The 10,541-nt window shown below is 44.4% G+C and overlaps 1 protein-coding gene across 1 annotated transcript in view; it reads right to left on the bottom strand.

The window, feature by feature from the left end:
• LOC139752746 (probable G-protein coupled receptor B0563.6) overlaps positions 1–8,050 on the bottom strand; it is a 32,936-nt gene extending 24,886 nt beyond the window's left edge. Inside the window, exons 1-2 of the mRNA XM_071668663.1 lie at positions 7,913–8,050; positions 5,578–5,709 (exon numbers count right to left, since the gene is read on the bottom strand). The gene's annotated coding sequence lies outside the window, so the exon portion shown is untranslated. The remainder of the gene's footprint in view (positions 1–5,577; positions 5,710–7,912) is intronic.
• Between the last annotated feature and the right edge of the window lie 2,491 nt (positions 8,051–10,541).

Consider the following 10,541-nt stretch of genomic DNA (forward strand, 5'->3'; position numbering starts at 1 on the left):
CCGCTGGCTTAGAAAATCAAAGTTTGCTGTGAGCTGTGACAATACAGCGAAATACAGCAACGTCTCTCATGCTGTTCCACAGACGACCCACCGTCGAGCAACGTACAGAAGACAAGGGTAATGTTTACATTAATCTTTTACTGCTGTCATGAGCGTCTTTACTCGCGCTTACAACACAAAAATCAGGAAATCAGTGAGAAATACGAGAAACAACTTCGTGTTCATGATTTCAGCCTCATAATTCATAATCCAATGTGACAACCAACTTTGGTGTCATAAAGAATATCGTTACCCCTGTGACAACAAGCCATCCGTCAAACTTGTGTTGGTATACTCTGAATGAACAACTTCATCCCAGCACTCCATCACATACACGAACGAGCGCCTTAGTAGTCAAATTAACAACTCAAGTGTCCAATCTTTTTCTGAAATACATCAACGACTTTTTCATGTCCGATGATCATGTGTCTGTAGAAACATCTTACGCTCACGTGACCCTGTAATCTATAGCAGCACAGACCTGTGGGAACCATCAGAGTCTCTTTATAAGTTAAGTCTTGCTGCGAGTGTTGCTTACAGTGTCTATGATCCGGATCACATGAGTTACTGCTTCGAACTGCTCATGTGACAGTTCACGCTGATGGAACCCAGTATATAAGGGAAGGGAGAAGAAGCATTTAGCTTTCATTGAGGGATGGTGTTGCTGGTGGAGGAACCTGACGCCTGGTTAGACCGTGTCTGTTTGCGTATTAGGGTCTCGGTGCGTGGGGACGTTGGAGGTGTGGGTTTTGCTACTGTGTGTACAGTCTCTTTGTTAACATAGTTGTGCTGGGTAGCATGCGGTAGCCCCAGTGCTGTGTCTGCTCTCTGAACCGCCTCTTTGTCTACAGTTGTCTGTGGAGCATGAAAAGACACTGCTTGTGTAGCAGTACTTGCTATCTACATCCTTCCATTTTTTTTTTTTTTTTGTTTGTGTAAAAAAAGATATGTGTTGCAAATATCCTAATTGGCTCTTGACAGGTTGAGGACGTTAAAGTAGCATGGCTGATTGTATGTCTACGCGGATCCGCATCCCACTTGACGAGATCAAAGATTCTAACGCATCCTCCCCAGCAGCTGAAGTATTGCTTCCTGTACTTTTTATTCTGAACCAAAACGATACAGCAAAACTTACCAATACAAATGGCTATAGGACCAGTGTATAGAGGCTTATTTAGATAGTAAAGAACGATAGAAAATCTATTAATATTCCGTACAAATTGTCTCTAAGGCTATGGGACTAAGGGCGAGCTTGGTAACCCCTTGAGCAAAAGGCTATGGTCCTTGAGTACGAGGATAGTCGACCCCTGGGCGCATGGGTACGACCCTGGAAAACGACCCTTGAGCATGACAATACAACCCTTGGGCATGTTGGCTGGCGTTGGTCTTTGGGACTGAACCCTTAAGAGTCTGGTCAAAGGCCAGACCCAAAAATACCTAAGCCTCCGCAATGTCGTGCTCAAGGGCCGCACCGTCGCAGTGCTGAGCGGGCAACCATGGAATGGCGCTGTTTCGGGAAGCGGTTAATGATTTTCTGAGAAAGAAAAGAAAACGGAAAACCGCAAGTGAGAATCCTGAAGTGACAAGCAGATACTTAACGTCCGCACGCCACACAAATACAAAGAATACAAACACATACAAAGGACTGCAAAAGAGCAACAGGCCACTACATCATTTCATATTTGTTTCCAAGAGGAGAGGAGATCAGAAACAGAAGTTGGTGTTGAGAGAGATATGCATATAGACAGAGATAACAACCCTCCGTTTTCCAGTGGTCCAATCTTATTTAAATTCTCAACCAATCACAGTCCGTCTAGCAACAACGTTGACCAGTCAGCACACGGCTTACTGTTGGTAGGCTGACACACTGCCCCGCCAACGGTGCCGTATTGGTCTAACGGCTGATTTGGCTCAGCCAAATACCCTTCGTCTCACGTTGATAAACAACGGGGTTCGATCCTGGCTGTTGGAGGTTTGTATGTTGTATGAAGGTGCGTGTTCATATGTACTTTGTTCGTATCCATATACCTCCGCGTTGTACAGTTAGGTTCGGTAAAATGCTATCTGCTGGCTATGTGCGCCTGTTGGGAAATAACCGGTGTAGACTCCGTTGCTCACCAACGTGAGACGAAGGGTATTCGAGTACATAGCATTCGCATAGTCATTTCCCTATAGGGGGGGAAAAAGGATGGTTTGTATAGTACTACTCCTGTGTTTATGTTTATGGCCTAGTAACTTATTGTGGTACATAGTTTTTTGTTTGATTGATGTCTTTGGCTGCAGTTGCTTGATAAGTCGTTTATTTTTGTCGTTATTATTATTATTATTATTATTATTATTATTATTATTATTATCATTATTATTATTATTATTATTATTATTATTATTATTATTATTATTATTATTATTATCGTTATTACTATTATTATCATCATTATTATCATTATCATTATCATTATTATTATTATTATTATCATTAATATCATTATTTCTATTATCATTATCATGATTATTATTATTATTACTATTGTTATCATCATTATCATTTTTACTATTATTTTTACTATTGTTATCATTATCATCATTATTACTATTATCCTTTTTTCTTATAAACGTCTCCCTCAAAATTATATTCAACAGGACAAAATGACTTCCTGGTAGGGAACACATTATTGATGCTATCTGTTATAAATGGAACGTTGAGAGAGAGAGAGAGAGAGAGAGAGAGAGAGAGAGAGAGAGAGAGAGAGAGAGAGAAAGAGAGAGAGAGAGAGAGAGAGAGAGAGAGAGAGAGAGAGAGAGAGAGAGAGAGAGAGAGAGAGAGAGAGAGATCCGGAGTTTGCCTCATAACAGAGCGAACCTTCAACATCCGGTGAGCGCCTGCAGAGCACAAGTCAGACAGCTGTGTGTGTGTGTGTGTGTCTCTCTCTCTCTCTCTCTCTCTCTCTCTCTCTCTCTCTCTCTCTCTCTCTCTCTCTCTCTCTCTCTCTCTTAAGAAAGGAAATATTTTTGGACAAACGTAAGATAGATATCTTGCTATGCAGTGTGTGTGTGTGTGTGTGTGTGTGTGTGTGTGTGTGTGTGTGTGTGTGTGTGTAATTAGTTATCTGCACTGCATGGGAAGGGAGTTTTACCCTCGTGGAACCCCCATCTCTTGAACATTCATTACATTCATACAACCTCTTGAATTCATGTGTGCTGTCTGCATTGATCATATCCTCAGTCAATTAGTTTTCATCCCCTACTCTTACACGGTAGAAGAACTTCTTTACATCGTAATTTAAAAGTTTCTCGTTTAATTTCAGTTTATGTCCTTTGTTTGCTCTGTCCCTACGTCTCTCAAAGTACTGTCCACTGTCCACTTTGTCGATCTCTTTTAGAAACTTAGAGTTTGTGATCAGATCACCCTTCACACTTCTCTCGTCCAAGGTGGGTAAAATTCGAAGCCTCCAACCTCTCCCCCTCTAGCTTAGCTGTCTTAATTCTGGTATCATCTTTGTTGCCCTCTTCCTCCAGACCTTCTCTATGAGTTCTTTGTCTTTCTTTAGCTGCAGTGACCAAACCTGAGAAGCATGTTCTAGATCTGCTTTTATATAGGATATGAGAAGCTATTCTGATATTTGCCAGCAGACAGTTTGCTTCTTAAACTAGTCTCCTAATATGGGACTCTGGCGACAGGTTAGGGACGATGTCGACTCCCAAGTCCCTCTCACACACACACAATCCTGAAGCTCATTTCCTGCAAGATATTCATCATGTTAAGGCCGTCATCCGCTCTGCTTCATCCTCATTACTTAACATTTGCCCGGACTGAATTTCACCATCCACTTTTCAGTCCAATTTTGAAGTCTGTTTAGGTCCCCTTGTAAGCTGATGCAGTCTTTCATGCTTCCACTTCTTTCGTGACATTTGCATCATTTCCAAACGTGCTCAGGTAGGGATCCATACCTTCAGGCATGTTGTTTATACAGATCAAGATGAGAAATGGTCCCAGAACCGAACCCTGTGGCACCCTGCTGATCATTTTACCCCATCTGGAAAAAAGGCTTTTCTAACATGCGTCTTTTGTTCCCTCCCACTGAGATAATCTCCCATCCAACGAATGAGTTTCCTCCCTTATACCTGCCTGGTAACCCAGCTTCATATACTCAGCCTCCTCTGTGGTACAGTGTCAAATGCCTTCTGGCCTGTCCATATGAAGACCACGGTTCACTCAGCCTTCCCTTTTGTCCAGGACTGAGCTCACTCTCTCGTAGAACTCTGAGGGATTACTGACCCATGAACTCCTTTCCCTAAAACTATGCTGCCCCTCACGTAGGAAATTCCTCCTCCGCAGAAAGTCATCCACTTGGTTTCAAATCATCTTTTCCAGATCCTTACAACACCACACTCGCTAGTAAGACCGGTCTGTAGTTCAGCGCCTGTGTGTGAGTGTGTGAGAGAGAGAGAGAGAGAGAGAGAGAGAGAGAGAGAGAGAGAGAGAGAGAGAGAGAGAGAGAGAGAGAGAGAGAGAGAGCAGAGTAGAACAGCATTGTGAACCATGGAGGTTAATGCAGTGACTACTGCTCTACGCTCCAGCCCTCTCTTGCTCACCTCAAGGCAATATCTCGTCGTAGGTGCTCTCTCTCTCTCTCTCTCTCTCTCTCTCTCTCTCTCTCTCTCTCTCTCTCTCTCTCTCTCTCTCTCTCTCTCTCTCTCTCTCACTAGATTTCCACGCTCATTTCTCAAAATCTTTCACTCGAGTCTTCTGTTCGTTTATCAATCTCTCATACTTGTCTTATCCATCCGACTCGTCCACCCCGCCCTCACACTTGGCTCACAGCTTGGCTCTCACACTTGGCTCATACACTGGTCACGCACCTGCCTCTCACACTTGGTTAACACACATGGCTCACACAATTTGCCTCTCACACACAGCTCACACACTAGTCTCACACTTGTCTCATACACTTGGCTCTCACACTTGACTCACAACTTGGCTCTCACACTTGGCTCACAACTTGGCTCTCACACTTGGCTCACAACTTGGCTCTCACACTTGGCTCATACACTGGTCACGCACCTGCCTCTCACACTTGGTTAACGCACATGGCTCATACAATTTGCCTCTCACACACAGCTCACACACTTGTCTCACACTTGTCTCATACACTTAGCTCTCACACTTAGTACTCACACTCATCACACTCAAACAAGTGCCTAACTAGCATTCAATAATACATAACTACATATGAAATTTGACAACAATTTTCTTTTTGAACTAAGTCGGCAGACTGGAACATAAGACCATAATTTTAACATCCTAAAAAAAAAAAATTTAGGTAAAGAAATTCTTAGCATCATTTGAATTATACATATAAAAAAGAAAATCTTAGAAGCATTGGAATTATACATCATCCAGCTAATTGTAGCATATTGTGCTGAGTGATGTGTGTGACTTGCTAAAAAAAAAACCCATCACCACTCCCAGAGTAGATGTATAACGTGAACACATCTATCTACACACAAAGATAATATAAAGAGAAGTTTGAAACTCACTAGATTGACATCAGGGGCGATTTCCAATGACATTCTATTTCACATGAACATCATGACGGTACATGACTGTACATTGCTTCAGCATACACACACGCGCGCGCGCACGCACACACCCACGCATACAAACTGTACCTGTGGAACATAGCATTTGTTACATTTTTAGTACACATTGACATAACTGATTTGCATATGTTAATACACCCCTGGTCATCACTGGGTACCGATTCTAAACACAGTAGGACCCAGCCCATCGCCTTTGGTGCGATGCTTCAGTACACGATAACTCTTAATGATTTTGCTATGTCTTTGAAGTACATCTTGACTTTATCATGACACAGCTCATAACTGTTGAAAACAGCTTATCCCATCCCCCTCTATCACAGTGCATCCCTATGTATGGTACATAGAGACGACACCGCTTAACACTTCACCATTCTGAAGTACTTCATTTGTACAACCGAACCTCACACAGTGTACAGTTCAGTCTAGCATTTTAATGCACTTCATCAGTAGCACAAGTTAGCACATCACTGTAGGGTTTGTCTTCAGTTAAGGCAAGATTAAATGCACTTCTAGCCCTGCAACTGAGCACGTAACCTCAGTACATTACTGGAGTAGTAACTCAGAAACTCGTTTTTGAGTACAGCTCCTCTGTACACGTTGCCTATCCACGCAGGCGAACTTAGTACACTAATTCAGTACATGAGTTCAGTACACAGGAATATTTCAAAGGAAAAAATACACATTTTTGCACCTCACATCATAGTATGTTATTGGTTCAGTATTGGGTCAGTACCTCACATCACAGGAGGTCTGTACCTCACATCACAGGAGGTCAGTACCTCACATCACAGTATATATTACTAGGTCAGTACCTCACATCACAGGAAGTCAGTACCTCACATCACAGTATATACTGCTGGGTCAGTACCTCACATCCCATGACACTCAACTGGTGTAAGTAACAAAATCCTTTTATCTACTCCAAATACACAATTTCCTTCACTTGCATCATCTTTGTACATGACCTCCGAACACCCAACCCTCTACGTATACCGTCTCACGTACGAGCAGCGACAACAGCAGTAGCAATACTACATCCTCAGTGTTCTTATTGTGTAGCGCATATCAGCGTAGTTCATTGAATCACGGAACTACATCATTACTACATCAGCTTGTTAGATGCGCATTCCATGGGTGACACATCATCATGTAGCCCAGCCGATGGACTGATCCAAGCACAGAAGGTATTGCGCCATGGTTTATCAAAACACGTTCGTGGCGCAAGAGGAAATATCACATGGGCTGTGGGAGAACCCCCGTAAGAATTTTACCGTAGTTGGTGAAGTAGATTAGCCGCTCTCCTCTGTGGTGGCAGGCTATATTGTAATCACCGGTAATCGTTGGATGCTGAAGAGTAATCACTGGGTATCGCTGAATACTTTAGAGTAATGACTGAGTATCGTAGGATGCTGTGGAGGAAGGACCGGTTACCGTAAGGTGTTGCAGAGTAATTGCTGGGTACACTAGAGTAATCACAGGGCATCGTAGGATACCAAGTAATCACTGGAAATCAGTGAGTACAAGAATGATCACAGGGTATCGTCAGGCACCTGTTAACTAGGATACTGCAGGGTCATCGCCGGGTATCGTAGAATATTGTAATCATCAAACGTCGTTGGGTATCGCAAACTATTTCAGAGTAATCACCAGGTATCTGTAGGTACTACAGAGTAATCACTATGTATCGACGGATATCCCACACCAATTACTCTTCTTCGTGACGTACTGAAGCGGCGTAATCACGATTTATCATAAGGTAATCGAAGGTGAGCACCAAGTCCTGTAGGGTAATTCATAGAAATCACCAAGTACCCTTGGGTACTCCAGAGTAATCACCAGGTATCGTAAGGGTACCACAGAGTAATCACCATGGATCGTAAGGTATCATATAGTAAGAGTGTACCACCGAGTAATCACCATTGATCATGTGGTGATCACATCACAGCTCGGTGTCGCATGCGTTACCACAGAGTAACGTGCACTGATCGTTCGGTATCACAGATTAATCACTTCCCATCGCAGGCGTACCGGTGAGTAATCATCACCGGAGGATTATCTCACTAGTGTTCCGGAGTGATCAACGGGTATCGTCAGGGTATGTGTAATCACCGGGTATCGCGAGGTATGTACCACGGAGCAACAACCAGCGCCGGCGGGTACTGTAGCGCGCCCGGCGATGCAAGAGCCCCACCGCCAAGTACCACGGCGAGGGGTAGAGAGAGAGAGAGAGAGAGAGAGAGAGAGAGAGGTTTTAGCTGACTATCGGAAGCACCATCAAACTCCGCGGGAGTAGCCGTGCTGGTCGGGGAGGAGGAGGAGGAGGTGTAACGGCTGTGGTTCACATGGTATGTGGGGAAGCCTCGGCGCCAGACTGAACTGAAGACTCGTGTGTTGTAAGTGTGTAGCTCCTCTCCTCCTCCTCCTCCTGCTGGCTGGCTGGCTACCCACACACACACACCCACCGGGTTGGTCCAGCCTTAGCACTGCAGGCCTGGCCAGTGACACTCCACGCCTGGCCACTGTCAGAGCCCTTGCCTCACACCATGGCCCATTGTTCTGGCCACCCTCCTCAACCCAGCATCCCCCGCCCTACCACTTATCTTCCCACCCCCATGCCGGCACTGATTGCTGCTAACACCCACATACACACATACAACAACATGTTTGTAATGCCTTATATATATATATATATATATATATATATATATATATATATATATATATATATATATATATATATATATATATATAATGTTGGATAGGGGAGAAAGAATACTTCCCACGTATTCCCTGCGTGTCCTAGAAGGCGACTAAAAGGGGAGGGAGCGGGTGGCTGGAAATCCTCCCCTCTCGTTTTTTTTTTTTTAATTTTCCAAAAGAAGGAACAGAGAAGGGGGCCAGGTGAGGATATTCCCTCAAAGGCCCAGTCCTCTGTTCTTAATGCTACCTCGCTAACACGGGAAATGGCGAATAGTTTGAAAGAAAAAAGAAATATATATATATATATATATATATATATATATATATATATATATATATATATATATATATATATATAATGTTGGAATGGATCACAATTTTGCGCGTGATCAAGATATTCCTATGAGTCCACGGGGGAAAATGAAACACGATAAGTTTCCCCAAGTGCACTTTCGTGTGATAATCACATCATCAGGGGAGACACAAGAGAGAAATATAACAGTCAGTTGATATACAAGGAAGAGACGAAGCTAGTTCAAGGCACGAATCTGGCTTTGTTACAGCAGTAGTGGTGGTGGTTGTGAGTGTGGTGAAGAACGGGAAGAAGAGGAGAAAATTAAACCTGTAACATCACGTCCTGACACTCAACCAGAGTGCTTCATGGTCGTCATCAGAGTCCTGGTGATGGGGATTATAGTCTCTCTGTCTGTGGACAGAGTTACATGCCGGTCTCGTATCACAGACAGATGGGGCCTTACGTAGAACAACCGTGACCGTACGTAGAACAACCGTGACCGTACGTAGAACAACCGTGACCATACGTAGAACAACCGTGACCGTACGTAGAACAATCGGGACCGTACGTAGAACAACCGTGACCGTACGTAGAACAACCGTGACCGTACGTAGAACAATCGGGACCGTACGTAGAACAACCGTGACCATACGTAGAACAACCGTGACCATACGTAGAACAACCGTGACCGTACGTAGAACAACCGTGACCGTACGTAGAACAACCGTGACCGTACGTAGAACAACCGTGACCATACGTAGAACAACCGTGACCGTACGTAGAACAATCGGGACCGTACGTAGAACAACCGTGACCGTACGTAGAACAACCGTGACCGTACGTAGAACAATCGGGACCGTACGTAGAACAACCGTGACCATACGTAGAACAACCGTGACCGTACGTAGAACAACCGTGACCATACGTAGAACAACCGTGACCGTACGTAGAACAACCGTGACCGTACGTAGAACAACCGTGACCGTACGTAGAACAATCGGGACCGTACGTAGAACAACCGTGACCATACGTAGAACAACCGTGACCATACGTAGAACAACCGTGACCGTACGTAGAACAACCGTGACCGTACGTAGAACAACCGTGACCGTACGTAGAACAACCGTGACCGTACGTAGAACAATCGGGACCGTACGTAGAACAACCGTGACCGTACGTAGAACAATCGGGACCGTACGTAGAACAACCGGGACCGTACCGAGAACAACCGGCACCTTATCTTACAGCAGAGTAGCATGATGGCATAGGAACAGTACAGCACCGGTATAGCAGCATAGCGGCGAGAGGGCACAGCAGTGCAACAGCAGTGTAGCAGAATAACAACATGCCTGAACACAGAAGCTTTGCAGCCGCCACAGCATAGCAGCAATGTAGCACAATAACAACACGTCAGTGCATAGCAGCATTGCAACAATGTAGCACAATAACAGCATGCCAGTGCATAACAGCAATGTAGCACAATAACAGCACGCCAGTGTATAGCAGCATTGCAGCAGTTGCAGCATAACGAGCAACCTGACCCCCCGTAATAGTGCAAGCCAGGTTTTTCTCGGGCGGTCGAAGAAGGCATGTCAGATATCAACCCAGGGGGTTAAGATGCTCTTGTACCGTAACTCAGGTAGGCGTCGTGAACTGTAGTGATTAAGAGGACTATAGAAATACGCCGAGGACTATAGAGATACGCCACCTACGCGTACTCGCAGCCACTTAGCTGAGACTGACCTACAAGCTGTATCTGTCTCCATATCAAAGCATAGGAGAGAGATTAGGTACGTTGCTTAAAGAAATCTGAGAACCTTGGAATCCTCAGCTCTGAGACTTTCCCAGCACCTTTTGCGTCAGTCAGACTCTCCAAAACACACACACACACACACACACACACACA

Source organism: Panulirus ornatus, chromosome 1 (assembly GCF_036320965.1).
Source record: "Panulirus ornatus isolate Po-2019 chromosome 1, ASM3632096v1, whole genome shotgun sequence".
Classification (NCBI taxonomy): Eukaryota; Metazoa; Arthropoda; class Malacostraca; order Decapoda; family Palinuridae; genus Panulirus; species Panulirus ornatus.